This window comes from Macrobrachium rosenbergii, chromosome 14 (assembly GCF_040412425.1).
Source record: "Macrobrachium rosenbergii isolate ZJJX-2024 chromosome 14, ASM4041242v1, whole genome shotgun sequence".
Lineage (NCBI taxonomy): Eukaryota > Metazoa > Arthropoda > Malacostraca > Decapoda > Palaemonidae > Macrobrachium > Macrobrachium rosenbergii.
Window position 1 is genome coordinate 44,384,771 of NC_089754.1, and position 17,808 is coordinate 44,402,578.

Consider the following 17,808-nt stretch of genomic DNA (forward strand, 5'->3'; position numbering starts at 1 on the left):
TAGCTAAGGTGAAAGGAGAGACAAGAGGGAGACTGGAGAAATACGAGTTTGTGAAGTGTTTATTTCTGTTGTGGAGTGATGGTAAGAAGACCCAGAAAGTCTTGCATAAAGAGCGTGGAGGAAGCACTGACACGTAAAGGCCTTGGCATCGAGGAAACGAGAGAGCGGGTGCAATATAGAGAGAGAAATGGCACAGTACGTTTTTGCTGTTGCGTGTGTGTGTGTGTGTGTGTGTGTGTGTGTGTGTGTGTGTGTGTGTGTGTGTGTGTGTGTGTGTGTGCGCAGCTACAAATCTTGTGGAATTCTCCTGCACCGGGAGTCATTCCCATTTCGGCATTTGAATTATGAAAGAGGAAGCGACCTTGTCTAGTTTATATGTTTCAATTAACGTTGTTAGGGGATACTGCTTATACAATTATAGTGTATATGTATGTGTATATTTACGTGTAAATATTTATATATATACACGTGTGTGTGTGCTTGTATGCATGTGTGTATATACACACGGACACACATATATTATATATATATATATATATATATATATATATATATATATATATATATATATATATATATATATATATATATATATATATCATACATTATATACAGTATATATATATATATATATATATATATATATATATATATATATATATATATATATAATTGTATATATATATGTGCGTGTATGAGTATATATAATAAAAGACTTACAGAAACTAAGGAAAACACAAGTAACCATAAAAACCTAAAAGCTAACTCTTGCTCTCAGCCACCCACACACACGTTCCCCTTTAACCTAGTCCTCCCTTATCCTTCCTATCCCTAGATAGCCGAGATTTATGGGGCAAAGTTCGTCGGACCTCTCGAAGGATTGTGTACGAAATGAGAAGTCTGTTTCACCTACTCTTTCTTCTTCCTTACCAAGAGCTTTTTATTAAAAAAATAAAGTAGAAGTTTTACCTCCTGACACTCCAAAGGCAAAAGGCTCTGAGCTGTATGTAAACTAAACCATTTTTTAATTTGAAAATTACATTCAAGACTTCACTTCTAACATTTCAATCTCCTTCTATGACAACCGGGCTACTTCAACATTTTCGAGTATTTGTCTTCCTTTCTGATTACACCGGTATATTTGGTCAAGTCCTAGAAGGACGGCTTTTAATCCCTCGGAAGTGCCTTTTTATCCCTTCGGCTTCTTTCGTAACGGAATTCTTAGAATTACCTATAAGTCTTTTAACACGTTATATCTCACGTTCCCCTACGATTTTCCAGATACGTACGCCAAACTCAGGCCTTTTCGTAACGGTCTAAGCGATGATTCTTCCTACTATATTAGTACTTTTATGGATTGAAGCTGATCCCGCCAGTATCGCTAACTTCCTTTGAGAATAGTTAAATATATTCTTGTCATAATCCCTCCATTACTATTTGCAGGACTTAGTGGGACGATTTCGAGGGCGTTAATCTCATTTCACACGGAAAAAGTTACATCTGGAAAGGATCCGGCAACGCGGTTGGATATAATATTCTTTTTATGGGTATATTTTTAATCCGGACACCTCGAGATATACTGAGGGAAGAAGAACTCGCAAGTGTGCGAACAGAAATGCTCTTGAGTTGACGAAATCCAAAAACGTCCAGGAAAAAAGTGGAACGGGAAGAAAATTATTAGGTAGTTATAAGAAAGACACCATATGAGAGAGAGAGAGAGAGAGAGAGAGAGAGAGAGAGAGAGAGAGAGAGAGAGAGAGAGAGAGAGATTTTAGTAAGTGAAATGTGCTCGGGAAAAGTGGTTGCATTTTTCTCTCTCGTTTCACCTTTTACAAGCAGTAAAAATGGCAAAAGGTTAAAATATCAAGATTCTGATTTGTAATTAAATAAGGAACGAGCTGATCATAAAGACGCATACTTAATAATCTGTGTGATAATTTCCCAGCACAACTATACAAGCATTAACTTTCTTACCTTCTTAATTAACAGCTCGCTCATTATTTCAGAAAACCTGAAAATACGGGGAAAACTCCGAGAGAACTAAACAGGTGCAACGCTGCTCCTTTCTTCAAGGGCAAACCTGCAAAACTCTCGCGAGTTGTTGAATTATTTTTCAATATACTTTCGAAAAGACCGCAACAATATAGCAGAGACAGCTCAAAATGCTAAAAATTTTGTTATTACCAGTAATTAAATACGCAGACTCCAGTCTATTAAATATGTTATAAATTATCTTTCCACGCATATCTTCAATTACGTATCTAAAAGACAATGGACGCGAAATAATAATATTAATTCTCTTTTGCCAGCTTGTACGTAGAGAAGGTAATAAAAGAGTATCTACGGTAACATCTACCTTAAAGAAAGTTTTACCAACTGTAATGTTCCGAACAACAGTAACGAATTCTGTGAGCAGTCACCTCTGAGATTCATCCCGATTCCTTCGGAATATTAGTCCAACAGAATCGTCAGACTGATAAATCAAAATCATCACAAACTGGGTCACAACGACAATGGTCACAGACACGAAAAAGAAATACCTAAGAAAAAATATTTTTAACTCATACTCTTACGAGTGAAGGTAATTAATAACTATCAACCTAAAGGAACATACGTTTTCTCCTTTTAACAGGGTTCCAACTCAATAAGATGTCTGTAAATGATGTAGTTCTTAAAACAACGTTGCCACGGTGATAATAATGTTGACATTTCCGGCCTCTTCCTCAATTGGTGGTGCAACGTTTGCTCTCTAAATAAGTACCTTACTCATCCGGATTGTGAACATTCCAGGAATAAGCTCCCTCATATACTGTCGATGCAGTAGTATTTTTTTTTAATCATGACAGTCATTCTATTTAACTTCTCTAATCACAAATGGTAAGTCTATATTGTATTGACTGGCATGACTTTACCTGTCATCAGCCAAGTCCAGTAATCTCAAAACAATGTCAGACAAAAATACGCGAAATAAAAATTCAGGAAAATTCAGGAACTGTTGAAGGGTTCAACAGAATAATGCAATTCATAAGAACTTTTTCGATTTATAAGTTCAAGGTATCAGCAGGCAAGCATGAGGACTCACACTCACGCCCACACATATAAAACACTAATATATATATATATATATATATATATATATATATATATATATATATATATATATATATATGTATATATATATATATATTGCTTCTCAGTTATGTACATATATATATAATATAATATAACATATATATATTATAATGTATATATTATGTACACTGTTATCCTGCCCAGCCGATGTACAGAAGGACTCATTCTAAAGTAATATAATATCCTTGATTAGCAAAACGAAATGTATTTGTAAAGATATGTAAAAAAGCTATAAGCTTTGTGTATATCTGTAAAAATACACTTAATTTTGATAATCAAGAATATTACTGTTGATCCTTCTGTACACCCTATATATATACCAATTTTACACACACACACACACACACACATATATATATATATATACATATATATATATATATATATATATATATATATATATATATATATATATATATATATATATATATATATATATATATACATACATACTGCATATATAATCTACATCACGTCATTTCACTGTTTTCGTAAAATAGGATTGGAATATGAAATTTAGGCCAAAGGCCAAGCGCTCGGACCTATGAAGTTATTCAGCGCTGAAAATATTGTTGAAACGATTGTTAGGAGAGGGTGGAAAATAAGACGAAAGAAAGAGAATATGAACGGAGGTATAGTAGAAGGAATGAAAGCGGTTGCAGCTAGGGCCGAACTCTGCGAAGAACCTTGAGGTAATGTTTAACGTGCACCACACGAGGTGCACTGCAAGCACTGCCCTCTACCGGAGGTAACTTTATACCGTTCAATATCGAATTCATCATGCCTTGGGAATATTTTACACCAAGGAAGAGGGGAGGTTAAGTTATTTCAAGGATACTGTGAATTCGATGATAAAAGATATTTGTGGTTTAATGTTTGTGATTATAAAAAGTTGCGGTAGATAAGTGACAAAAATTTCCATGCACACTTACATATATATTATACCGACACATACACACAAACTATATATACATATGTATATATACAATTTATTTATATGTATATGTCTGCGTATATGTATGCATGCATGTATGTGTGTACGTATGTATGCTTTGCGAGTGCATACTATGCTCAAATAAAGATAAGCAAAAAATATGAGTGTGTGTTTAACGCATAAGCACAACAGAAGCACACATCACAAGTACGATAAAAACAAAACAGAATCACACGCTTTGCTTAGCCGTAAACGTACGAACAAATGATGGTTAGCGAGCGTTCGCGTGGGCGCGGGTCGCAATTTATACAGTTTTTCTTAATAAAAGAGCGTGCAACAAATAATAAAGCCAAGACTTGTAGATAACGTCGGGAACTTTTGGGGGCTCTGACACGTCCAGTATTTGCCTGTGGCTGAGACCTTCCCAACGACGTTTTGCTTAAAGCTGCAGTCCTGGAATGCGAAAGTGCGGTCTTGTTTGCGCGTTTATTTCTAATTTGTTGATGAAAAGTACGTTATTTGTCATCATGATTTTGATTATGGCCTGTCCATAAGTTCACGATTACGTGTTAGCACGAGGGCAGCAACATCCAAAACAAAAAAAAAAAACATAAAACTCTTACATGCTGCTCGAAAAATATCCCCTACTGTCAAAGGCCTACTAATCCAGTCACCGCCCTCTCAAGCTTACTTTTTTTGCATAAGACCTGCTAAATCATCTGTCTGCCTACGGGCTTCCAAAAAGGGCACGAGACCGTGTTGTTATCTTTATTATTATTCAATATTAAAAATGATAAAAGACTAATAACTTTCACAGCAAGCTTCGGCGGAATAGAATGTTCATAACATGTGCAATATATGTGAAAGGAGAAAACAGTGAAATAAACACGAAGGTTACTCAATAAAAATAAAAGAATAGAATAGAATATAGAATTTAGGCCAAAGGCTAAGCGCTGGGATCTACGTGGTCTTTCAGCGCTGAAAGGGAAATTGACAGGAAGAAGGTTTGAAAGGCGTAACAGGAAGAAAACCTCGCAGTTGCATAAGGAAACAATTTTTACAGAGGATGGAAAGTCAGATGGGTGAAAGAGAATAAAAACGGAGGTACAGTAAAAGAAATGAGAGGTTGCAGCTAGGGGCCGAAGGGACGCTGCAAAGATCCTTAAGCAAAATTAGCCTACACTGCACCACGTGAGGTGCACTGACTGCACTAACCCCCTCCGGGACTCAACAAAAAGATCAAAGAATAATACAGCAATACAAGCCAGAAGTAAGAGCAAATGGTGAAAGCCGCTTTATATTCTTCTTGCGAGCAATCTGACGACCACTGAAGCATACCGCTCTAGTCTAATTAAAACTCTCTTTAAGCTTTGGGTCACTGACGTCAATAGCAACTCCAGGAGCAATAATCAAAGGTCTTCCGGTGAATAGAGTGAAAGACTTGTGGTCCTAAGCAGGGTAATGACGTGATAACAGCAATATCTTGCGCGACCTCACTTTATGAATGTATTCTTTGCTTTCGGAAAGCTATCCTATATAAGGAATGACAAGTATCGCCTATGTATCTATCCAAGTCTGTTTAGTACTGTTATTCCATATCTCTTTGGTACGTTAGTTCTTCCTATTCCCAGTATTAAAACATTTTTGCTTTTCATAATTTCCCCTCATTCTTAACACCGTTTCTGTCTTTCTAATTGCCTCTAAACATCTAAACCACAAAGGGTGAAAAATAATAGGGAATTTAACGAAACAGTTTTCCTAAATTTCTCTCTTACAAGTCATTTATTAAATATAGTTTATTTTATTTTATTTCTCTACTTCCCTAGGCCCAAAACTCCAGGCCACCCTGGTTCTCTTTCAGCTTCTCAAAACTCGATCAATATCTCATTTTGGGAGGTTAAGAGACTTTTTGGTGTTTATGGCCTAAACTGATATAACCAACTCTGGTCATGAACATCCTAGATCGTAAAGGATTTATCTAACGGCCTTGAAGCACATCGGCTGATATAAATGGACGATAACTAGTGAGCCCTCAGACTAACATAGTCTGAGGGTCTCTCTTGGGGAAGGTAAGTAAATGGTCGAGCTTTATTGATGTCCAGGAGGGGGAGAAACCAATTAATTGCAAGTGGAGATGGCAAAGGATACATTTAAAGCAAGTGAAATTATGCTGAAGTCGATCCAGAAGTTTCAAGGAATCTGGAATGAGAGTCGTGAAAATTTATGACTTTCATGAAATTTTCCTATATGAGGATAATTCTCCTTTCATTATACATTGGTGTTCTTCAGACCATTTCATTATAAATTACCATCGAATAACGACACTATGTACCATAAATGACCATGTTCAGCATTAGTTTAAAAAACGGCTAAATATTAATGTCTACCAAAATGGACTTGAAATCAAGAACTGCAGTTTCAAACGAATTCCAAAAATCCCTCCATATTCTCTAGAATAGTCTCAGCCAATTCCCCTAACCCACCTGCATGGCTCCGACACGGAACCTATCAAAACTCAGTGATTACTTTGTGAAAGAAAAAGTTTTTCTTTTTCTTTATGCAGGTCTTCAAACAAAACTGAACTTTCCATTTATTTCAGTCTATTTCTACAAAATAAATTAATGACGCACGTAACCTGGAGAACTATACCTGTACAATTACTTGTTCATTTTCTAGCTTCCTACTGAACGTTATTAAGTTATTCTTTGACCGATCTTACTTGAAAGGTAAATCTGAAATAAGTTAATAAACTGTTAGCCATAAAAAAGATGAAATAAGCAAAAATGTACATCAAGAAATAAATAAAAAAAAAAAAAATTGCAAAGCGTAACATTTAATACTAAAATTCGTTTATCATCATCCGAAAATTCTTTAAAGTAATGGGATTACTGTAAGCGATAAATTCAACTCCAAAAGTTAAATCATAAGAGATATAGACAAATTACTTTACCACTTTAATTGACGTCGCTTTTAATCAATGAACAAATGAGTTACATTTTCAAACCAACTCCTTGTAAGAGAGAGAGAGAGAGAGAGAGAGAGAGAGAGAGAGAGAGAGAGAGAGAAACACGCGTACCTTGCAAGTATGAGTAATATATTCAAGTAACTGACCTGCTGATTATACCTTTCTGTCGCCTTAGCATCACTGGATATTAATTAAAAACAATTGTTTATTTAATAAGATTGCTACTTGGTGTTGTTTTGTAAAGGAATTGACATTTTCGGTAGTAATGAGCAACCAAATAAAAACAAAACTTTAAAGATATGTTGTGATAAGAAATAAAATGTAATCTACATTAGAAAAAGTGTTATAACTGACCGGTAAATGTACAAATAAATATCGAGGAGACTAATTTTAGACGGAAAGGAAGGTGGTATACAACTTTCCGTTAACTTAGTCGTGAACAAAATTATTCTACACTCATTAGATAAGTGTTTAATTATACAGACAAGCAGAAAATATGACAACGATAACGGAATTAATATGAAACTAAAGCCTGCATTCCTTATTTCCCGAGGGGGCTTCCTCTTTCCATTTGCATTAACCCGTTAAGCAAACATTCTCCGCCTGAGCAAACTTTACTGCCAACACTATAATTGCTTTCGGGAAGGAAGCTATCAAAGATGGAGCAGTATGCAAGCTATCACGCTGCCAGTTCTGACAGTTCAAGCAAGGGAAGTGTAAATTGAAGATGAAAGACAATGTTCCAGAATTTATGATGGAAACAAGGCAACTTATATCGTGAATACTTTCCAAAGCCACGCCAAAAGCATAAGGTTCATAATTGTAAAAGACTATAAATGGAAATGTGTCCATAAATTATCTAACCCTGTTCTGTTTCTCTTTGCTTTCTAATTATAATTTATCAATTTACCTCTGCATTTATGAACAGGGCGTTTTTAGCACCACCATATGCCTAGGATCAAGACCATTTCTAAATGTGCCTAACAATTTACGTGGCAGAATCCATAGAGGATAAAGTAACTAAAGGATATCCAGTTTACTTTAGCGCGCAGTTCCTAGCTGACTAAGGCCAATTATCCTTGCCCTGACTATCAATCATACAAACGTCGAAAATTAAAGCCATGGGGACAAAGCATTCAACACCTCGACCTTCACCGTCATCCCACTACCAATGATTATTTTGGATCTATTACGCCATAGTTTGACATAAATCTCCCTTTCAGTTTTTAAATTTACCTGTCAAACGTATTCGATCTATTACTCGTACTTGGATAATTTACAATGAATATATATACCTGCTAACGTATTATATATATTATATAATTTATATATATATATATATATATATATATATATATATATATATATATACTATATATATATATATATATATATAATATAATATATATATATATATATATATATATATATATATATATATATATATATATATATATATATTATATATATGTACATATATATACATGTATAATAAAAACACAATGAACCAAGGTAAAAAAAAAAAAAATGCAGATGATTACTGTAAGACATCAAAATTTTATGTCTACTAGGTTCTCACAAAAACAGGTAAGCCACCTATATCCAATTTTCAGTGGCTGTGAAAATATGAAAATTTTCAATTCCCTTTAAACATTATCATTTTTCATGCCCTGGGTCTGTATTAAAAGGGCGATTAAAGGAAATCATGACTGATTAAAAGACTGATTTAATCCTACAACTACAAAGATTACTGACGCCAAAAATATTCATTCACAATCTCTGCAACGATGAAAAGTGCAAGATTAACATCATCACAACATCTAGGGTACTGACGGTCTTACCTAGCCAATCACACATATTTCAGTCATTCATATCTATTTTTTTCACATTATGTCATATATATACATATATATACATGTATATATATGTATATACATATATATATATTATATATATATGTAATGTATATACATACATATGTGTGTATATAGGACTGAAAAGGTTGAAACATTACGAAAATTATTTTCTCCAATCTTGTTTACTGCTGAGAAAAGACGCAAAGAAAATTCAAACGTTATATTTTGCGAATAAAAACCAGCTTCTACGACAAATTCAACAGCAAAACGCTATTGTACTCACATTGTTTACATGCAGACAGGAATCCAACTTCACAGACACATGACTTTCCTCATCAAAAGGACACCATATCTGAAATCGATGTAGGAAAGCCACTTTAGAAGAAATGCGTTAATTATGCCTATGCACAGATTAGACTTGATCTTAAAACACCACAATTTTCTTCAGTGACCTATTAAGGAGTCATTTATATTCAATGTCCTCTCAAAGAGCTACTGAAAGCCTACTTACTTTAGCAATGAATCATAATTATCTGATCGTCGATCTATCAGTGTACAGTAATTTGTGCCGGGTTATCGAGCAGCAAACGACCTCACCAGAACTGGAAAAGAAGCTCAGACCAAAATAAGTATGTGTCCAAGTAACAATTATTTGTCTAGACCAGATTATTTGGAATTTAAAAAAAAAAAAATTTGAAAAGCAATTTTGCAAACCAATAACTTTCACAGCCTAATTATGTCCTTCTCCCTCAAATAACCATATTAATTTCACGTCCCTGTTCACGACCTCAAACCACGTTATCCCTTTGTGAGATACACATCTGTCATTTACTAATTAACCAGTAAACGTCAATTCCATTCACGATATTCGTTTGTCCTAGTCCTAGTGAACTGCTTATATAGCCCGTGAGGTATTCAGCTGGTTAAATCCATTTGAATTCCAAAAGGATTCTTTAGACATTCAAATGGCTAAATCCTTCTGAATTTCCTACACGACATATAAAACGTTCTGCCATTTAAGCTCCTCCTGAATTACCTGTGAGTCCCATAGCATATTCATCTCGTTAAATCGTCCTGATTATCTCACAAGACTAACAAGTAACATATTCAGGTGATTAAATCCTAACGAATTTCTTATAGGACCCATAGACCATCCAGCAGGTTAAAAGCGTCTCAGTCTCTTAAATAAACTTATAAGATTTCGTGTTGGATTGACGTCAAATATTTTAAGTGATGATGACGGCCTCAACCACACGCGCGTTTACGATTCGGATAAGGAAGCACAGATGTAAGTGTATAAATAATCCCCGAAACAAATTTACAGAAAACTGTATTTATTAGTACGGAGCAATACTTTACCTGAAAAATAAAACTTGCCAGATGAAAAAAACAAAAATGCCATACCTTGTGGGTGTCCTTATCGATGAATCTGGAAGAGTGAAATTACCCTTCACGATGAGAAATTTTGTATGAATTATTGTAACGAGATCTATCTCCTGTTTAAGACCATGCAAAAACTAAATATCTGGTCAACAAATAAGAAATAATGGAGGAAATTTTCTTCAAAGTGCAATAACCATAATACACAAAAATAATAATTATGTATCTATTATGACTTGTTCTATAACGCATAAGCTTTTCCCATTTGCAGATTCTCCGACCAAAACTGATTAATAACAAAATCTTGAAATGTTTCTGCACCTAAATCGAAAGGTTACTGACAGTTAACTATAAAAACTTTTCATTGGAACGTTAATATAATTGCTAATTATGTTGTGGCCACGGTCATGAGAAAAGTAATCACTAGCAATGATAAAGTCCCACGTGACCAGTTAGTATATTTTTGTATCTTTGCAACTCGAAACTATCCACTACCAACGATAAAGTCCCACGTGATCAGTTAGTATATTTTTGTATCTTCGCAACTCGAAACTATCACCATGTTCTGACAAATTGGAAAATTTAGATCACACAAAATCCTCCACACACTTATTATTTTTGCAACAATTTTGGGGAAAAAGGGAAATTCACCTCACACTAATAATTTTCCGAAACAATGGTCAGGAATATATTTTTTTGTTTTTTTCTTTACTTTATTTATTAGCACTTGATGAATAAAATCAAACGGTCGTCGGTTAAAGAGACACGAAACTGAACACACTGAAACAAAAATCAAGCTATTTCAGAAAACTTTAAATTTTTACCAAACACAAAAAGGAGTCCTCCAATTATACTGAATAAGGAACGATGGAATATCATTGACAAAATACGGCAAGTCGAATAAGGAAGATGAATATCTATCGACGTTTAGTATAAAGTATAACAGCGTTTAATTACTCTTGGTAACTTGCTTTATCTTTTTTGAGCACGACGGTGACATACCTTAAAATCTCTCATCCTGAAGGGCAATTCGATGTTTATACCATGTGCTAAAGAGTCTAAAAGCAAGGAGTCTACAGGCAATTAAAAAATATTCAATACATGAGCACAGACTAATATATACAATATAAAGTACACAGGTAAATTAATATGATTTACAATATACAAAGGTATCAATACAATGCAAATAAGTAAAATATATAGTATTAAAAGCATATAATCATAATAAAACACAAGCTAAAAATAATAAATACAACATTATAATGTAAAAGCATGCACAAGTGGGAATAGTATAAAACAAAAAATTTTTCGCAAACATTGTAAGTTGCCGCCAAAATCACCGAAAACTTATCCACGACCAAGTTAAATATAACGCAACCGCATCGAACACCACAATTATTCAGGGAGTCTCAGTGGCCTAAGCACCCTGCCTGCAATCATAAATGTATATGGAACCACCATTTCTAGCAAAGTTTGGTGTATCATAATACATGTAGGTCTCATGTATTTTTTTCAATAGTTAACCTCTTAAGTACTGAAAACCCCGATCAGTGAAGTTGGTTCGTATAAACCATTCCCGAAAAAGACTGCATGATAGTGCCAAAAATAATCATAATAAAAATACATGACGAGCATTTGGTAAATATATACAGACTCAACTTGAGGGACAGAGGGAGTGAATGAGAGAGGGAGTGAGCGAGAGAGGGAGGGGGCGGGAAAGACTCTAATAGCACGATGGTATAAAATCACTTACCTCTCGGAGATGCGTCCTGAAAGAATAATACAAAATTAAATTATGTCTCACATGTGTACATATACACTACATAAATAATGTACAAATATATAATACCTATACTGTACATGTATGTATATACTGTATACTGTATATGATATAGTATATATATTTATATATATACAATGGTAGTTTTGTTACTAACAGACGTGACTTTTTCATAATCTCAAATGTTAAGCCATAAATTCCCCTTATTATTACATTCACATTGGCCTAGGAATAACTACTCCAAAGGGAATAATAATCAGTTGCTCCTGCCTGATCTTCATTCGATCCCATATCTTTTAGGTTTGATCAGCGGTGATAGTAGACTTAATTACTAGGCTATCAATATCTATATCTATCTATCTAGGCTATCAATATATATATATATATATATATATATATATTATATAAAATATATATATATATATATATATATATATGCATATATATTATATAAAATATATATATATATATATATATATATATATATATATATAATATATATATATATATATATATATATATATATATATATATATATATATATATATATTTTATGCTTTAAGCATCATCGCATTTTCTGGATGTAAAAGTTCAAAGCAAATCTCTTTCTTACAATAAATCTAATTTAGTCATGAAGCAGAAATACATTTCACATTAATATTTGCAATAACGTGCTTAAATTATCATTAAATTTCTTACCTTATCTCCATTTAAGAGGACGAGAGTTGATGCCGTTGCGCTAAGATTTCAGCCGATACTCAAGAACCACGGTATATACCGTAATTAAGCTGATCTGTAAAAGACAACGAATATTAATATAAACAAGAAACTTTCATCAATGAGAAACCAGACCACGCCCGCAAGGCCAAATTGTCTCAACACTAAGTTTATCCTACTGAACATCATTTCCATTTTTTTATTAGAGGCAATAAATTAGGTTATGCGCATTAAACTTATCACATTTTAGCTCAGAATTGAAGAGAAACTGACACCAAGCAGTCGAAATCAGCATTACGTATCTCACCCCACTCTATATAGCCAGCACATATATATTCTTGTATGCTTCTTTATATCACTGCCCCTATTAAGACTCAACTGACATCACTAAAACCTTACAATTCCAGGATGTTATTTTGAACTATAAAAAGTTAATATGGAAACTTTTTCATAGTTACACCCTGGTGATTCACAGTACTAGGTTAAGCATAGGCCTACAACTACACTAATTACTCTTCACTTCACAGTATTAAATCATTTGCGCTTGTTTAAACTGAGCTGGCCATAAGCTGGGTTATACACTCACTTTCAAGTGACAGGATTCTTCTGTAAGCAAGCACACTCATTCTAACAAATTTATGGGATGTAAACAACAGGAAAATCCACCTCTAACAATTTACCACCAACAATTCACCGCCAAACATATTCACCTTCACCCGATTCATCGCTAAACGTGTTTTTATTGTTTATTCAGAGTAATCGTATAACTTCCTGTTCAGTGTGGAAGTTTCGATGCACAATGATCGTGTGCAGAAGTGGCGTCTTCATAATACGGTCTGCCATACCAAGTGTGGAAAAAATTTCACTCTTTTTAGGGGTTTATTGTGGTCAGATATATTAGTTTCTTATAATAAGTGATTCATTGACCTATGTCCTCGGTCATTTGTATATTAACATATATGTTTATATAATAACTAAAGAGCCATCAAAGAATGGTTGTTTATGCCGAATTATGAAGCAGAAGTCGATCGAGCGATGTCTCGATTCACACGTCGAATGCAGACAACAGAGTGACAGCTTTAGGTTTCCATCCAATTAAGGTAACTTAAATCAACTTGAATCTTTTTTAAATTGTTTCAATAAATGTAAAAAGTGATTGTGATTAACTTGATAGGGGAAGTTGACGGGAAATCATCTTCAGACTGTGAAGGAAAGCATATATTGTTTTTTATATGTTAGATTTTACACATGGTTGAATTTATTTTAAATTTAAGTGAACGTGGTAGTCATTGGCGTGGAAATGTGGCAACACTGTTCTGAAGCTTAGCTTGCTCAAGATCATAAGTCATAACTTCAGTAATATGATCTAAACGATAGTGTTAACAACTGTGTGAAGTGACTCACAACTGCGTGAAGTGACTCATTTCTTTTTTGGTCGTAAGTACAATGGCTATTCAGTACACAGAGGTTTTTTCTTATTATGTAGACCTTACATCTTCAAGTTTCAAATTAAAATGGGACTGGAGAAAAAAGAAGCAAACCGTACAATGTATATATATCCACGTTTAAGTTCTTTCTGATATAAAAGGTTGTGCTCTGGTGACCGCTAGTATGTCCTCAAGTTAAACATTTCATTTAGAAAGTACGTTCAACTCAATGTACATGGCTACATGTACGCTAGACCTCTCCTCCATAATTTACGTCTCGTTCTATAAAGGTCGGTTCGTAGGTTAGTTTATTCAGGAAAATTACTATTTGCAAGACTTATTATTCAGGAAAATTACTATTTGCAAGACTTATGTTCCAGGAAGAAACGATAGGCCTAGCTTGCTTTGCATATCCTTCTCCCAGCCATTTATACGACCAAGCATGTCAACGCTACTAAGGCACAAGGAACAATGCGCTAATTCATAATACGGTTATTTCGAATCTGAACCACAACGCTAACGCGACAGCATCGTAGGATACGTTGCCTAGGCAAGGTATATTACCTTGGCCTAGCTACACCTCATTTTTAATATAACTATTAGGGAGGGGGATAGCTCATTCATGATATATTTACGTCAGTCATTTATTGCCATTTCGGTTATACACTGAATCTCTGTTCACCTGCGCAGGACTCGGCCTGACCTGCTGCTTGCTCGTGAAAAAAAACAGGCATAGGCCTATGTGCAGTCCCAAGGGTAGGGCAGCAACATGGTATTCTGATCATGCCTAGTTCACATAACATTTGAGATTTATCCACATACCACGATTTTATATGAAATGCCAAACTCCTCGCAGAACTACAACGGGCAGCTAATTTAGGTCATTTTCATGGTAAACTCCCGCCTCGGAAGAACGAAGCATGGACCTTAGACCGAGAGCCACACGTTGGCAAGTGGCTCATTTTCCTAACCAGTATGGGTCCTGGTCGTTTCGGCTGTAAGTCATTTAGGCCGTGACATCGAAAACAACGTAAGGCGTTATGTTTATGGCATTTACCGTCTTTATTTTATGATTTACGTACATCCCCAAGGGGCTGGTACTAAACAAGGCAGCCATTTTGCACGTAAACGTGCTTACGGCCTAAATGACTTATGGCCGAAACGACCCGAACTCACCAGTACTTATTCAGTGCAACCGCTTACTTAGAATAACGAGAGAAATTGCAAGTAAATTGAAATAACAGGTCTTTCACAGGTATATTTCGATTAAAACATATCTGTGTGGTGCACCAAATGCAAGATGCTTGCCTTTCGGCTAACCGTGTGCAGTCAGTTTACGTATCGTATCCTATAGGCTAACGATCTGCAACGCTGTACGTATCCAAGGGGTAAAATACTCAACATGATTTTAAAACACTCAACACCGAAAGATCTTCGGTATAGGCTAGACAATAGAAATACAAAAAAGGCCCTCTACCTTAACGGCATGGAAGAGTCAGGGACGGACCGCCGTTGTAGCCTAACCCATGCCACATGCCGCCAGCTTCAACACTCGCAGTACATTTCACTCCATTATTCAATTTACTTATATAATAATACACGCTGAGACGATAAAAAACACCCTTCCACAGTGGTAAATTAAACGTATTATGGAAATGTATTCGACGTCAGTGTGGAGCTACGTCAACGTCTGAAGTTTCCTCCTTTCTAACAGGGTTCTACCGTTCTAGAGGGGAAAAAATGCCGTCTTTGATGCGTAACGAACTAAAACACCAGATAGTGCTGTTCAGCTCTCAATTACCTTTGGTTTATGAGTGTATTAAAACTATTACGGTAATTGTTAATGCTCCCAATTATTCTAGGTAACTTATTTCAATGTGTGGGTGTATGATAAAAGCTGAACCGGCTCATTTACGAGCTGCAGTTTAACTAACCTGATTTTAAACGCTTGTCTATGGCAGTGATGTGATCATTGTAGCGCCATATGATAAATTTGGAAAGTTTTATTATTACTGGATCATTAGTTGCTCGATCCGACTCTAACAGATTAGTATGTGGATTTTAAATTATCAAAAACGATTAACAAATAATTGAAGAACCATTACGTAAATAACGAATGAGCAGTATCAGAGGAATTAATTGCGAAATAATGACTACATATGCAGATTGCGTTAAACACGAATGCGCTTGCGCCATCATGATCAGACTTGATTTGAATATGATGACGGTTATGACAATGTTTTTAATTATACTGGTATGATAATTAATTAATGCTGCAAATACAATGGTGATAATAATGGCAATGCAAGGGATAACGATTTATAAGGAAATTGCATCATATGTATCGTTGATAATGATAATGATTATAATGACACTAGTAACGAAAATGGCAACGCTGCTTGCAATAACGCTGATGATGATAATGACAAAGATAACGAGAAAACAAATGCTGATAATGCTAGTAACAACATAATAGTGAAAATCGGTGATAATGGTAATAATAATGATGATAACGATAACAATGATGAAAATGGAAAAGATGGTAACAATGAGAATGATGACGATAATAGTAAAGGTGTGAGGCTTATGGTGTTGAATCAATTATGAGGATGATAGTAACAATAATGACTATAGTGAAGATTATGGTCAAAATTATAGACATTGATGGTGACAAACTGGCACGTCTTTACTGTCTGCGAACCGGGTGGGGCGCATAGGTCTAGCTCCTGAGTTGTCAGAAGGCAATTGCCTTGCTTCTCTTTACACGGAGTTCCCGTAATTCCTTTCCTCAACTTAATTCTCAGTACTTTAACACCTCAACTCGACCAACACGTCCGAGTTAAGAGAATTATTACTTCGGAGGGTTCATAATTAAGGCGTTATTAACGATTATAAACACGTGGACCCCGGAAAGTTACATGCTTCAATACACATGACGGTGCTTAGCAAATACACAAATGCGTGCGCATACACAGATAGGCACATATACATTTATTCACCTTCCAACCTCTGTTGATATTCACGTAGAAAAATAAACAAGGAAGTATAACTTAAATATTGGTATGTTGACGAACAGGATTGCGGGATAGAATGGGAAATTATACCATAAAGAAATCACGGAGGTCCCAGATGCTTACGAAATAATGATGGAAATGGCTTGGACATAACGACACGCGGCTGTAATATGCTTGTCCAAAAGTTAGGGGGTACATATACAATGATGAAAGACATGCAAACAGACAAAATGATACCGCGTAGATGTCCTCATTCCAATTCAGGCAACAATGGACCGTAGAATAGTCTGTTGTTCTGCTATCTTTTATGGTCGAACGAGGAGGCCTTTCCCTCCTTGTTCTGTGGAAAAAAAAGAGAGTGACGAAGCCCTGTTAACTTGTCACTCGTTACTATTTTTTAACACGACCCAAAACGAGTTGTCATCCTCCGAGAGACAAATTTCAGGCCTCGAAGGGTCAGGTGGTGGGGAAGGGGGAGGGGAGAGGGTTTCACGCGTGTCCCAGGAAGCGCTACCCCTCCACCATTGTCTAGATCCTTAGGGCTTGGTCCAGACCGTGCACGTCCAGACCGTGCACACCATCTGAGCTTACATTACATCGCGG

The 17,808-nt window shown here is 35.2% G+C and overlaps 2 protein-coding genes across 5 annotated transcripts in view; one reads left to right on the plus strand and one right to left on the minus strand.

Annotated features, from left to right (window-relative positions):
- Window positions 1-9,597, minus strand: part of LOC136846046 (zinc finger protein 142-like) — a 524,659-nt gene extending 515,062 nt beyond the window's left edge. For 3 of the 4 annotated variants that reach the window (XM_067116710.1, XM_067116708.1, XM_067116707.1), the window contains exons 1-2: window positions 9,399-9,596; window positions 9,171-9,239 (exon numbers count right to left, since the gene is read on the minus strand). The gene's annotated coding sequence lies outside the window, so the exon portion shown is untranslated. Of the gene's footprint in view, window positions 1-9,170; window positions 9,240-9,398 lie in introns of all 4 variants that reach the window. The other variant, XM_067116709.1, reaches the window with a different exon arrangement.
- A 4,485-nt stretch (window positions 9,598-14,082) lies between these two features.
- LOC136846048 (putative exonuclease GOR) overlaps window positions 14,083-17,808 on the plus strand; it is a 49,974-nt gene continuing 46,248 nt past the window's right edge. Inside the window, exon 1 of the mRNA XM_067116715.1 lies at window positions 14,083-14,201. The gene's annotated coding sequence lies outside the window, so the exon portion shown is untranslated. The remainder of the gene's footprint in view (window positions 14,202-17,808) is intronic.